Raw genomic sequence first — 14,067 nt, 5'->3', positions numbered from 1 at the left:
TGAACAATAAATACTCATTTTAAATTGCATTATTTTGTTCTCCTGCCTCCTTAAGCTTGAATGTTTGGGTTGGAGAAAGGAAAAGCTTGCTGAGCCTAGCATTGAACTGAGTGAAAAATGGGGACCATCAATTTCGTGCATTAAAGACTGGAAGGAAACAGAGTTGGCTTGAATGAGAAAAATGGGGATTTTTCATCACCTTGGTTGGGGAGCAGAAGGGACAGTTAAGTGAGGGAGGAAATTTGGGGGGGAAAGAACTGATCCGGTAATGATGCAGGGAAACTTAGAAGAAAAGTTGATGGAGTTTTGGTATAATCAAGGAAGTGTTAATACTGTGTTTTATTTTGTAGATGGTTGTTGACACCACTTGGTGGGGGGATGAACAAGGAAGGCATCTAAGCTTTTTCTTGTGATAGATACCATCTCTGTCTTACTAAGCTCATACATTTCAAATTTTTCACATGAAATTAGAGTCATTGTCAAAACTATCTCTTCAGCTGTGATTTAACAGAAATCTCAGCTGTCAGTACTAGAGTGGTAAAGTGTTGGGTTTATTTCTGAATGCAGAAGCTTCACTGACCATTGTGAATTCTTGAAGCAATAGTCTAGAAAAATAAAGTATCTAAAATATCTCCTGGGCATTCCTTGTATTGATTCACCACTGGGCACTGTTTTTTAGCAAGTGGATTTCCTTACGATGTCTTAAAAATGAAGTGCAATTGATCTCACTAAAAAAACAACACCTTCCCTTCAGCCGTCAGTTATAATAGAGGTATAAATCTAATGAAATAACCGTTACATTAACTGTGAATAAATAAATAAATCTGGGGTGTTTTTGGTGATCAGCAAGGGGCATCCCTGACCCCAGATTTTTCCATTTAGCACAGCAGTTGGGGGATATTTGCCGGAGTTCAAATGCAAAGAAGAATGGAGTGAGCCAATTAGATGCTGCTGAGAATTCTGCCTAATTAAGTTTGTCTCCAGTAATTCTTCTTGTTCTCAGCTGCTTGGAGAGCTAGGGATTGCTTCAAGATAGGAGGCAGGTGGAGGACAAAATGAATAAGTAAAGGGCAGGTGACGAGATCCTAACTGCTCTTTGGGATTCAAGAAACATTTAAAGTCAACTGGTTCTAAGAACAGATCCACTGCCACAGTGGCTCATAAGGTATATATGTTACAGCTCTCTCAAGTTAGTACACATCCTCATTCAATAAAACTTACCACAACCCTGGAAGCTTAAATTTAAACCAATGTGGCTGTATCAAGTTGATCTGCTCTTCCATTCCTTAGTGTGAACAGATGTAGCCCCTCCAGTTGTCTCTGTTTTCCCTGGGCAGTCCCGGATTTACAGAAGTGTCCCAGTTTCTGATTTGATCTTGGAATGTCCTGCTTTTCCTTAGGACGTCCCTGTTTGCATCAGAGAAATGTTGGCAGGTATGGAGTTATACGGACCGCCCCCAAGCCAAGGAGATACAACCTTTAGAAGACAACTGAAGGCAGTCTTATATAGGGAAGTTTTTAAATGTTTAATGTTTTTTTCTGTTTTAATATATGTTGGAAGCCACCCAAGAGTGGCTGGGGCAACCCAGTGAAATGGGCTGGGGATAATGAAATAATAAATGAATTAAAGGTAAAGGGACCCCTGACAGTTAAGTCCAGTTGCGAATGACTCTGGGGTTGCGGCGCTCATCTTGCTTTACAGGCCGAGGGAGCCGGTGTTTTGTCTGCAGACAGTTTTTCCGGGTCATGTGGCCAGCATTACTAAGTTGCTTCTGGCAAAACTAGAGCAGCGCACAGAAACGCCGTTTACCTCCCCGCCGCAACGGTACCTATTTATCTACTTGAACTGGCATGCTTTCAAGCTGCTAGGTTGGCAGGAGCTGGGACCGAGCAACGGGAGCTCACCCAGTCACAGGGATTCGTACTGCCGACCTTTTGATCAGCAAGCCCTAGGCTCTGTGGTTTAGACCACAGTGCCACCCATGGCCAAAATAAAAGAATAAGATGGCCCTGTTTTCATCGGAGAAATGTTGGGAGGGTATGCAGGTGCCTTGTTGTTTACCACATGATCTAGTCACTTGTGGAAGACTGGAAGTTGGCCAATACAAAGCCGTCTTTTTCTTTGGCAATCACTCGTAGCAGAGTAAGATTGTCTTCCATAAACACGGTTTTAACAGTGAGTCCGTAAGTGACTGTGGAGGCCAATTCTGGATCTGCACGTCCCTCCACAGTGGGGACATAGGTTTCCAGGTGGGAGTTGGTCATGGTGAGGGTTTGCCAAGCGTGCCTTCCTCTTCGCACGTTTCTCCCTTTCGTCCTGAGTTTGAGCGTCTTCAAAGCCTATGACACCTTGGTAAAGGCTGTCTTCCAACTGGAGCGCTCGCAGGCCAGTGTTTCCCAGTACAGAGTAGCACACAAGTGACTATTCCCCAACCCAGAGCCTTGTGTTTTTTCAAACGATAGGTTATCTAAATCTTCTGGACTAGACGTAGTTCAGTGGCCTGATTTCCACAGCACAGGATGCTGGAATCAGGAGCAGGAATAGCTGTGTGTGCAGGACAGAATAAGGATGTCCACAAAGAAATCAACCACAGGGGCAGATGTTGCTCTTTCGAACTTCTGCGGCGAGCCCAAAATCCAGCGCCTCTCGCCTTCCATTCTGCTCAATTCACTACATCATAGTTGTCACGCCCCATGGGCTTGGTGGCCAGTGCGGCAGAACCAGTCGAGCTGCCCTAAATCTGCCTCTTTGGTACCACGATGAAGTGAGATGGGTGGGGAAGAATGCAAATATAATACACGCCCATTGAGTAGTAGGTCCTACTGAGCTGAATGGGACTTCCTGCCGGGTAACTGTGTCTGGGACTACTGCCTGAACTTATTTCTAACTAGTTCAGAACTTAAGAAAGGGAGGGGGCGTGGGAATAGCTGTTCTTTGTCACAATCCAGGAAATCCATGGAAATGTTGGTCGTTGACAGGAAAATTCCAAGTCCTCATTAAGCCGCCCGAGTTCCCAAGGAATACAATTTCATTAAATGATTTCTTTGCCGCTTCAGTGTTGGCAAGACTGCAGTTGGATGATCTGAATAAAAAGGTGCAACTCCCCCGAGAATCAAAAGTACCAATTATTCCTGGCATGAGGCTTTAATGCTGTTTTTATGGTGATTTGATAGAGAACAATAATTAGACTTCAAAATGTCACTTTTAAAAGACAAATTATAGGCATTTCCTCCGAACAATTCAGGTTTGTTTGCAGCACCTTCCTTTATTATAGTGTTTTGCAGTTGCAGGGAAATGTTTTGCCTAAACTGCTTAGTAAACCAGAGGCCTGGTTAATTTGCTTCTAAATATCTTTAGGATTTTTGCCATCTTTCAGGTTTGAAATAATTAGCTGCGAGGTATTAATGGCAGGTTATTAGATAGCAATAAGAATAAAAAAAGATGACGTCTCCTAAAGGCAACATAATAAAAATGCTACCAATGTCCTTCAATTGTTTCAAACTATTCAGCTGTGAAGCTGGTGATATAGAGTACTATGCCCAGCTTGAAATAGAGTTTCAAAGCCTCTTAGTGAAAGTTTCTTAAGAAAAATACTCTTCAGGGCCTTCCTCCCTTATGTCTGATGAGAAATACTTCCACAGTACAAATCTGATGAGGTTGGAAAATTGATCACATGGAGAGCTGATCTCCACAGGCAGAAAAGTCACCTATACAGAGTTCTTGGGACTGTACTGCTTCACCCTTCTGTTGAAGGACTGCATATAGGGAGAAGATGGGATGACCACTTCCATACCCTCCAATATTTCTCCAATGAAAATAGAGACGTCCAATTCCAGCATCAGCATTATAATTGTACTATTTCTTCTTCTTCTTCTTCTTCTTCTTCTTCTTCTTCTTCTTCTTCTTCTTCTTCTTCTTCTTCTTCTTCTTCTTCTTCTTCTTCTTCACTCGTAGCCAAGTAAGAGTGTCTTCCATGAATACAGTTTTAACAGTTCGTCCATAAGTGACTGTGGAGGCCAATTCTGGATCCACACGCCCTTCCACAGTGGGGACATTGGTTTCCGGGCGGGAGTTGATCACAGTGAGGGTTTGCCAAGCGTGCCTTCCTCTTAGCACGTTTCTCCTTTTTGTCCTGAGTTTGAGTGTCTTCAAAACCCATGACACCTTTAGTAAAGGCTATTCTCCAATTGGAGCGCTCACAGGCTAGTGTTTCCCAGTTTTCGGTGTTTATACTACATTTTTAAAGATTTGCTTTGAGAGTGTCTTTAAACCTCTCTTGTTGACCACCAGCATTATGCTTACCATTTTAAAGTTCGGAATAGAGTAGTTGTTTTGAAAGACGATAATCAGGCATCTGCACAACATGACCAGTCCAACGAAGTTGATGTTGAAGAATCATCATTTTTACACGGGTGATCTTTGCTTCTTCCACTACACTGACATTAGTTCGCCCGTCTTCCCAGGTGAAGTATAAAATTTTTCGGAGACATCATTGATGGAGGAGTTGGAGATGCATTTATAAGTGGTCCACGTTTCACAAGCCCCAGCCACTCTAGGCATCTTCCAACATTCCGGGGTCAAATTAGATGGCTGCTGTAAATCTGGGACTGTCCCTGGAAGATAGGGACACTAGGAGAGCCTGCACTTCCTGGTATCCACGTGCAAAGATATTTACAAGTTGACATTCCAACATGTCGCTCCCTACCTGAGTTGTCTTTTTAAGTCCAACTAGGAGGACTTAAGGTAATGTTGGGAAAGATGGAGGGCACAAGGAGAAGGGGATGACAGAGGATGAGATGGTTGGACAATGTTCTCGAAACTACCAACATGAATTTGACGAAACTGCGGGAGGCAGTGGAAGACAGGAGTGCCTGGCGTGCTCTGGTCCATGGGGTCACGAAAAGTCGGACATGACTAAACGACAACAACAACAACAAAATGAAGGTTGCTCCAGTACCTTCAAAGCATAGGGACGCGGGTGGCTCTGTGGTCTAAACCACTGAGCCTCTTGGGCTTGCTGTTCAGAAGGTTGGCGGTTCGAATCCCCACGACGGGGTGAGCTCCCATTGCTCTGTCCCAGCTCCTGCCAACCAACCAGTTCCAAAGCACGCCAGTGCAAGCAGATAAATAGGTACTGCTGCGGCGGGAAGGTAAATGGCGTTTCCATGCGCTCTGGCACTTGTCACGGTATCCTGTTGCGCCAGAAGCGGTTTAGTCCTGCTGGGCACATGACCCTGAAAGCTGTCTGTGGACAAAACGCCGGCTCCCTCAGCCTGAAAACAAGATGGGCGCCTCAACCTCATAGTCGCCCTTGACCGGACTTAACCTTCTAGGGGTCCTTTACCTTTTACCTTCAAAGCACATTATGGGAGGGGTGTGTGTGCATCCAACATGATCTCCCCACTCTTGGCATAATTGGGGCATGCATGAAAACTCATGTGAGGATGTTTCTTCCTTCAGCAAAGTTCTCCACGTCTGTTGCCAGACCCCCCCCCCCTCCGGTAGTGTTCCTGACTAATGCTCTTCTAAGACCTGTAGAGTTTCACAGTGGAACTTGCCATAGAGGCGGTATTAGGTTCAGACTTTGCCCCAAAAGGAAAGGAAAATAATGCCACGTGAGGAGCCCAGATCCCAAATTAAAACCTCGTTATTAAGCCCTGCAGTTTAGTCATGATAATATAAAGCTTCATGTTTATTGCTAAGTCAATCTGCAATATGTGCAGAGGGGGTGAAGGAAAAAAAAAGGTGTTTATTATGTTTACTTTATTTATGGCCAAATTTAAATGTTAAAATACTGCAATTTTTTTTTGTCAAGTCTCATGTTTTATGGTCCTTTCTTTCCATTAATATTAAAATATGTAAACAGGATACATAAAAGGTGAAGAAAAGTCTGAAGCCTGTGAAGAAGGCTTTTTGCTGCATACCAGTTAATCAAAGTGACTCTCTAGTCAGAGGGGGAAAGAAGCAAAGAGAGTATAACTGTAAATATTGCATGGTTATTAAACTGTGGAGGACAAGTTATCATCTCCTGTTGTTGGCTGGTTTTTTTCCAGCCTCTTCATGTGCTCCAACAGATCTCTCTGGAAATACATGGTCAAAGTCAGTCGTTTCCAAAGCCTTTTAATGGCTAGTGTCTATAAAAGGGGAATCTTTGGGTGTCTTTATATCCTGCCTGCTATATGATAGATAATAAACGCTTCTGGTGGCATAGTCCCTTTTATAAAGATGTCGCCACTTCCTCTCCCTAATTTCACTTGTTGACACTTAAATATGAGGACTTTTGTAACAGAAGAAGAAGAAGAGTTTGGATTTGATATCCCGCCTTTCACTCCCTTTAAGGAGTCTCAAAGCGGCTAACATTCTCCTTTCCCTTCCTCCCCCACAACAAACACTCTGTGAGGTGAGTGGGGCTGAGAGACCTCAAAGAAGTGTGACTAACCCAAGGGCACCCAGCAGCTGCATGTGGAGGAGCGGAGACGCGAACCCGGTTCCCCAGATTACGAGACTACTGCTCTTAACCACTACACCACACTGGCTCCACAGAGATTAAAGGCTCCACTCCCCAAATCTAGGATAAACCTTCAGTGAATCAACATTTGAGGCTAGTTCAGATGAATTCCTTTAGTCTAGAATCCAGCCAAATTTAAGCGCATTGGAGATTTATTTATTCAAATGAGTGAAGCAGGTGCTTAGTTAACTCTTCCCTATTTAAATTGAAGCGCATCTAATCCTAAGCATATCATTTTTAATGGGGTTTATGTTAGGTGGTTCTTTTGAAGTATCCAGTCACAATGAGTGATATTCAAGTAGGTTTTACTCAGGGTAAACCCACTGAAATTAATGAACCTATTATTATTATTATTATTATTATTATTATTATTATTATTATTATTATTATTATTATTAAATTTTGTATATCATCCACCTGAAGATCACTGGGTGGTTCACAACATAAAAATAAAAAATAGGAACACAAAAAAACAGGCCAATAAGCACTCTTCCACAAACACATTTAAATGGCTGTTAATCAGAGAAAGACCTAGTTATAGAGGAACACTTTTGCCTGGCACCTAAAGATAAGCAAGGAAGGTGCTGGATGAGCCTCCCTGGAGAGAGCATTCCATAAATGTGGAGCCACCACAGAAAAGGTCTGTTTTTGTGTTGCCACCCTCCAGACTGCTCATGGGAGAGGCACACAAAGAAGGGCGTGAGATGATGCTCTCAGGGTCCAGATTAGTCCATGTCCAGGGTGGCTGGGGAAACCTAACCAGATGGGCGGGGTACAATTAAATAATAATAATAATAATAATAATAATAATAATAATAATAATAATAATAATAATAATAATTTCTATGAATCTATTCTGAATACAGTGGTGCCTTGCAAGACGAAAAGAATCCGTTCTGTGATTCTCTTCGTCTAGCAGTTTTTTTGTCTTGTGAAGCAAGCCCATTGACGGATTAGAGGATTAGCGCTATTAGCGGCTTTTAGCGGCTTATCTGCTGATCGGATCAGCTGATAAGCGGCTTAGCGGCTTAGAAAAAGGGGGGAAGGAAAAAAAACCCAGCAGGAACTCGCAAGACATTTTCGTCTTGCGAAGCAAGCCCATAGGAGATTCGTTTTGCGAAGCACCTCCAAAACGGAAAACTCTTTCGTCTAGCGAGTTTTCCGTCTTGCGAGGCATTCGTCTTGCGGGGCACCACTGTAAAGCTTAAGTTGTTACCACCCATTGGTTCCCGGGTGTAAAATGGAACCTTAAAATATGTGCAGAACAACTAAGTTCAGTATTACAGTGGTACCTCGGGTTACATATGCTTCAGGTTACATACACTTCAGGTTACAGACTCCGCTAACCCAGAAATAGTGCTTCAGGTTAAGAACTTTGCTTCAGGATGAGAACAGAAATTGTGCTCCGGTGGCGCAGCAGCAGCAGCGGGAGGCCCCATTAGCTAAAGTGGTGTTTCAGGTTAAGAACAGTTTCAGGTTAAGAACGGACCTCCGGAACGAATTAAGTTCTTAACCCAAGGTACCACTGTAATTAAACAGGAAAAAATACTAAATGTTGCCATCTTCCTGGCTCCAGAGACCTCCGGTGGCAGTCAGGGCGGGGATCCTTGCATGGGGGCAGCTGGCTCACGCTCCCTCCAAACCATGTTCCCGGGACTATGCCCCCCCCAGGCCCTCTCCATTCTATGCCCATGTGCATTTGTGGTTTTAACAGTTTTTAATTACTTATGTGTTGCCTTGAGACGGTGGTTTAGAAGGTGGTTAATAAATGACTTCTAATAAATGAATTCTAATAATATAATAATATATAATACAGTGGCGCCTTGGTTCTCAAACTTAATCCGTTCTGAAAGTCCGTTCCAAAACCAAAGCGTTCCAAATCCAAGGCGCTCTTTCCCATAGAAAGTAATGCAAAATGGATTCATCCGTTTCAGGCTTTTAAAAACAGCAATTTAACATGAATTTTGCTATCTAATGAGACCATTGATCCATAAAATGAAAGCAATAAACAATGTACTGCAGTCACACAATCAATCCATCAGTAGCTGAACTGGGTTCCACACAGTCACAGAAATAATAATAATAATAATAATAATTTATTATTTGTACCCCGCCCATCTGGCTGGGTTTCCCCAGCCACTCTGGGCGGCTTCCATAGAAACAAAAAATACAGTAAAATATCACAGATTAAAAGCTTCCCTGAACAGGGCTGCCTTAAGATGTCTTCTAAATGTCAGGTAGTTATTCATCGCTTTGACATCTGATGGGAGGGCGTTCCACAGGGCAGGCGCCACTACCGAGAAGGCCCTTTGCCTGGTTCCCTGTAGCTTCGCTTCTCGCAATGAGGGAACCGCCAGAAGGCCCTCGGCGCTGGACCTCAGCGTCTGGGCAGAACGATGGGGGTGGAGACGCTCCTTCAGGTCTACTGGGCCGAGGCCGTTTAGGGCTTTAAAGGTCAACACCAGCACTTTGAATTGTGCTCGGAAACGTACTGGGAGCCAATGTAGGTCTTTCAAGACCGGTGTTATGTGGTCTCGGCGGCCGCCCCCAGTCACCAGTCTAGCTGCCGCAAGATGCCGAAAGAAAACAAAAAGAGCTGCAGAAACGAAAAAGCAAAATAAATATCAAAAACACTAGGATTAGGGTTAGGGTCAGGGTTACCATAACACTCAAAACGGAAGTGTGGCACTTCCGAAAAATGTTTGCAAACCGGAACACTTACTTCCGGGTTGGCAGTGTTTTGGTTCCAAGTTGTTTGAGTACCAAGGCATTTGAGAACCAAGGTACCACTGTAATAATATAATATTATAATAATATCAACTTGCCTGCTGATTATGATCATCATCTCAAGCCCTCCTCCTGGTGCCTCTTCCGTCTGCAGCTGAGAGAGAGAGAAAAAGAGATTCATTTTCTTTGGTGGCAACCCAGTTGTGGGAACCACCTCTGTCGAAAAGTTTCCCTCGAGTTGTCATTGCCATTATTTAATTGCCAGCTTAAGCCTGTTCTTTTTCTCTTGCTTTTCAGAGCATTAAATTATAAATTTACGCCTGTCATTGCTCCCTATTTGTGTTTTTGTTGTCTGTCTAATTATTGCTATATGCTTACAAGATCAATAAAAATGAATCACGAGGGCATTTATTAGTCAAAAGGTGATGTAAAAATCTCTTTAATTACCGTTGACCCAGCCTGCCTTGTTCTGTAGGGGCAACACTTCACGGGAAACACAGGACTGTTTAAAAAACACTTTGAACAAGTGAAGCAGTAAATGAATGCTAAGTCCTATAATACCAGGATGTTGAAAAACCCACCCTAACCCTTTCTAATTTCCATGAAATTAGCAGGAAAAAAGAGAAGGACAGGGCAGGCACAGATTGACATAAGGGTGTGGTATTGTGCCTTAATCGCAGGAAAAATTAAAACTCATAGAGAAGATACAAAGCTAAGGGTTGCCTCAGTTACAGTTTAAGTGTCCAAAGCAGGGGTCAGCAAACTTACCGCACCTCAGGCCAGTGTCTCCAGTGCCGATTGTGTGGTGGGCCAGAGGGCGGGGGAGCGCGTACCCATACGCGTGTGCACACGCTATTTCCGGCGCACTTCCGGGTTGGAGGAGCACCGGAAATAGCTTGTGTGCATGTGCATGGCCTCCTCTGACTCGGATGTGCACCGGAAATAATGCTTGCGCATGTGCAAATAAGGCTTGCGCACGCACACATGCTATTTCCAGTGCTCCTCCGACCCGGAAGTGGGCAGCCGTGCAGCGTAGTGCCGGTAAGAGCGGGCGGTGGCAGCAGGCGGCGGGAGTTGCCGCTGTTATGTACTGAAGTTCTCACCCTGGGCCAGCAGGGGGATACTGTAGATAGTTATGCAAATAAGGGATCGAAAGTGACGTTCAGTGATTGGATAGTTTTAGAAAGTTGTTACAGTAATGTTGTACTGGAGCTCTATATAAGCAGGCTGACTGAGCCCTTCAGTTCAGTTCTGTCCTGGCTTGTGAATAAACAAGAGCTGTTTGAAGAATCGCTGTGTCGTCTGATATGTTCACCCACAACTTAACAGCCACGGGCTGGATAAATGAGTCCCTCGGGCCTTATCCAGCCTGCAGGCCTTAGTTTGGGGACTGCTGGTCTAAAGCAACAATCCTTTTACAACTGGAGTAAGTTTCATTAAGCTCAGTGTAGCTAACTACTGAGTAAACATGGCTAAATCTACACAGCTGTTAAAAAATGCTCTAAAAAAGATCTGCAAAAAAAGTCGTAAAGCTCACTGTTGAAAATATCATTGAGTTGCAATTTCAGCTCTACAGCGCCATCTGGTGCCCCAGTGTTGTTGTTGTTGTTTAGTCATTTAGTCGTGTCCGACTCTCCGTGACCCCATGGACCAGAGCACGCCAGGCACTTCTGTCTTCCACTGCCTCCCGCAGTTTGGTCAAACTCATGCTGGTAGCTTCGAGAACACTGTCCAACCATCTTGTCCTCTGTCGTCCCCTTCTCCTTGTGCCCTCCATCTTTCCCAACATCAGGGTCTTTTCCAGGGAGTCTTCTCTTCTCATGAGGTGGCCAAAGTCTTGGAGCCTCAGCTTCAGGATCTGTCCTTCCAGTGAGCACTCAGGGCTGATTTCTTTAAGAATGGATAGGTTTGATCTTCTTGCAGTCCATGGGACTCTCAAGAGTCTCCTCCAGCACCATAATTCAAAAGCATCAATTCTTTGGCGATCAGCCTTCTTTATGGTCCACCTCTCACTTCCATACATCACTACTGGGAAAACCATAGCTTTAACTATACGGCCACAGTGTTACAACGCATTTATAACGCTATATTTTGACTCATGTAGCTGAGTCCCACGTTGAGGAACGCACTGCGAAGGAGACTCTTTTGTGACGCTTCCTGCCTGATTGCATTAAAGGGGAGATGAGGCCAACCAAGGAAAAGACCATTACTTGAAACATTGTGAAATGTTGGGCTAGCTTTTAATGGTCAGCATAATAATTTGTGGGGAATTCAAATCTGTTTTAGAATTGATTATGTGATTAATAGCTGGCGTCTCTGGATTATTGCTTTGCGTGTCCTGAACTGTTCTGAACTAATGGGTAGGATGCCTGTGCCAAGACTGGGATATACAGTGGACGCTCGGGTTGCGAACATGATCCGTGTGGGATGCACGTTCGCAACCCATGCCTGTGCACGTGCAGGGTGCGATTTGACCCTTCTGTGCATGCGCAACCGCCGAAACCCAGAAGTACCCAATTCTGGTACTTCTGGGTTTTGGCGGTCCGTAACCCGAAAGAAGGTTGGAAGTTCGAATCCCTGTGACGGGGTGAGCTCCCGTTGTTCAGTCCCTGCTCCTGCCAACCTAGCAGTTCGAAAGCACGTCAAAGTGCAAGTAGATAAATAGGTACCGCTCTGGCGGGAAGGTAAACGCCGTTTCCGTGCGCTGCTCTGGTTCGCCAGAAGCGGCTTAGTCATGCTGCCCACATGACCCGGAAGATGTACACAGGCTCCCTCGGCCAATAAAGCAAGATGAGCGCCGCAACCACAGAGTCGGTCACGACTGGACCTAATGGTCAGGGGTCCTTTTACCTTTACCTTTAACCCGAAAAAACGCAACCTGAAGTGGCTGTAACCCAAGGTATGACTGTACTTGAACCGCCAGCACAAGCCCTAGTCAGGTATTCTTAACTTGCATTTATTGAGGATGCAAGTTGCATTCATTGAGAATACATGCCTTCCTCTCCATCCCACTCTTCTTGCATTGAGCAAGGAGGTCTGAAGGGGGAATTGTAAGCGCTTGCTGAAAGAACATTGGCTTCAGGCTGCTAGGCCTGAAAAATCCCCTGCGCTTTCGGAACAGTTTGGCAGCTAAAGTGTTGTGTGTCCAGGACTCCACAGCCACCCTCAAATAAAGACACAATTTGCACAGAATTTTTGTTTAAGGTTTTTGGCATAAATTTTGGCCACAACCTTATTGATCTCAGCATGTGAGTGGTTGCTTAGGCATCGGTTCGCAACTATCTGTTCCCGCCTAGAGGTAGGGACAGAACTGACATCCGCAAGCCTGTGAAAGTCAGTAAGGGTAAACATTTTTGGGGAGAGCATAGAGCTGGGCGCCAGGCCCTCACCTCTCCCCAAATGCTCCCAGGGGCTCTTGCGTGGCCCTAGCCCCTTGACAGGGGTTCAGACAAGAGCATGGCGAGCCCCTGGATTCCTTTAACGGAATTCCCTTGCAGCAGCAGCATTGGAGGGGCAGGCACAGCCAATCCTTTCCCCTCCACCAACCAAATTTAACCAATGCCTAAACACAACCTTACAAGTTGTGACGATTTGCTACGCAGTAGGCAAAAACCAAATGGCACCAGTCAATCAGCCAAATGGCAAAATTCCTACCAGGCCCCAAATGCAGACGACGCCATGACAGGCATAGCACGCCCTAAATATAGGGAGGGTGGGCGGGTGATCCGGTGCGCGCAGCAAAAAGAGGAAGCTCAATGTTGCGCGCAGGGAATAAACAGCCCCTCAACAGTCACTCATAAAATTGCCACACCAAAATCTCCCCAATGACTGAGGGGTACCCAATCAGATTCGTGGCCATCTATACCAACCCGCCCAGCAAAAGAGAAATGTCCTGGTTGCCCCCACCACAACACGTGCTCTCCGTGATGGAGAACATGCTTTGCCAACATAAGGTATATATCCTGAGTTTTGCAGTCTGGGAGACAAGAAGGGGCCTGAGGGAAGAGGATCTAATAACCTATACCCCCCAACATTTCTTCAATGAAAATAGATAAAGGTAAAAGACCCCTGGATGGGTACGGTAAGTCCAGTCAAAAGCGACTCTGGGGTTGCGATGCTTGTCTCGCTTTCAGGCCGAGGGAGCCAGCGTTTGTACGCAGACAGCTTTCCAGGTCATGTGACTAAACTGCTTCTGGCTCAACAGGACACCGTGATGGAAACCAGAGTGCATGGAAGAAGAAGAGTTTGGATTTGATACCCCTCTTTATCACTACCTGAAGGAGTCTCAAAGTGGCTAACATTCTCCATTGCCTTCCTCCCCCACAACAAACACTCTGTGAGGTGAGTGGGGCTGAGAGACTTCAAAGAAGTGTGACTAGCCCAAGGTCACCCAGCAGCTGCATGTGGAGGAGCAGGGAATCGAACCCGGTTCACCAGATTACAAGTCCACCGCTCTTAACCACTACACCACACTGGCATGGAAATGCCGTTTACCTTCCTGCCGCAGTTGTGCCTATTTATCTACTTGCACTCTCCAGTCGAACTACGGAACCCTATTCCATAATAATATACCCTGCCCAGACACTCTGGGTGGTTTCCAACATCTATAAAAACATAATAAAACATTGAAAACTTCCCTGTGCAGGGTTGCCTTCAGATGTCTTCTTGTTGTATAGTTATTTTTCTCCTTGGCTCAGGAGTCGGTTAACTCCATGCCCTCCAATATTTCAGTGATGAAAATAGGGATGTCCTAAGGAAAAGTGGGACATTCCGGGATCAAATCAGAAACCAGGGTGGCTTCTGTAAATCCCTGAAAAATAGGGACACTCAG

General features: G+C 45.0%; 1 protein-coding gene across 1 annotated transcript in view; it reads right to left on the bottom strand.

Annotated features, from left to right (window-relative positions):
* IFT74 (intraflagellar transport 74) overlaps positions 1-14,067 on the bottom strand; it is a 247,745-nt gene that overhangs the window by 108,890 nt on the left and 124,788 nt on the right. The window lies entirely within an intron of this gene.

Source organism: Podarcis bocagei (genome assembly GCF_964188305.1).
Source record: "Podarcis bocagei genome assembly, chromosome: 17".
Lineage (NCBI taxonomy): Eukaryota > Metazoa > Chordata > Lepidosauria > Squamata > Lacertidae > Podarcis > Podarcis bocagei.
This window is presented reverse-complemented; position numbering and strand designations above follow the sequence as displayed.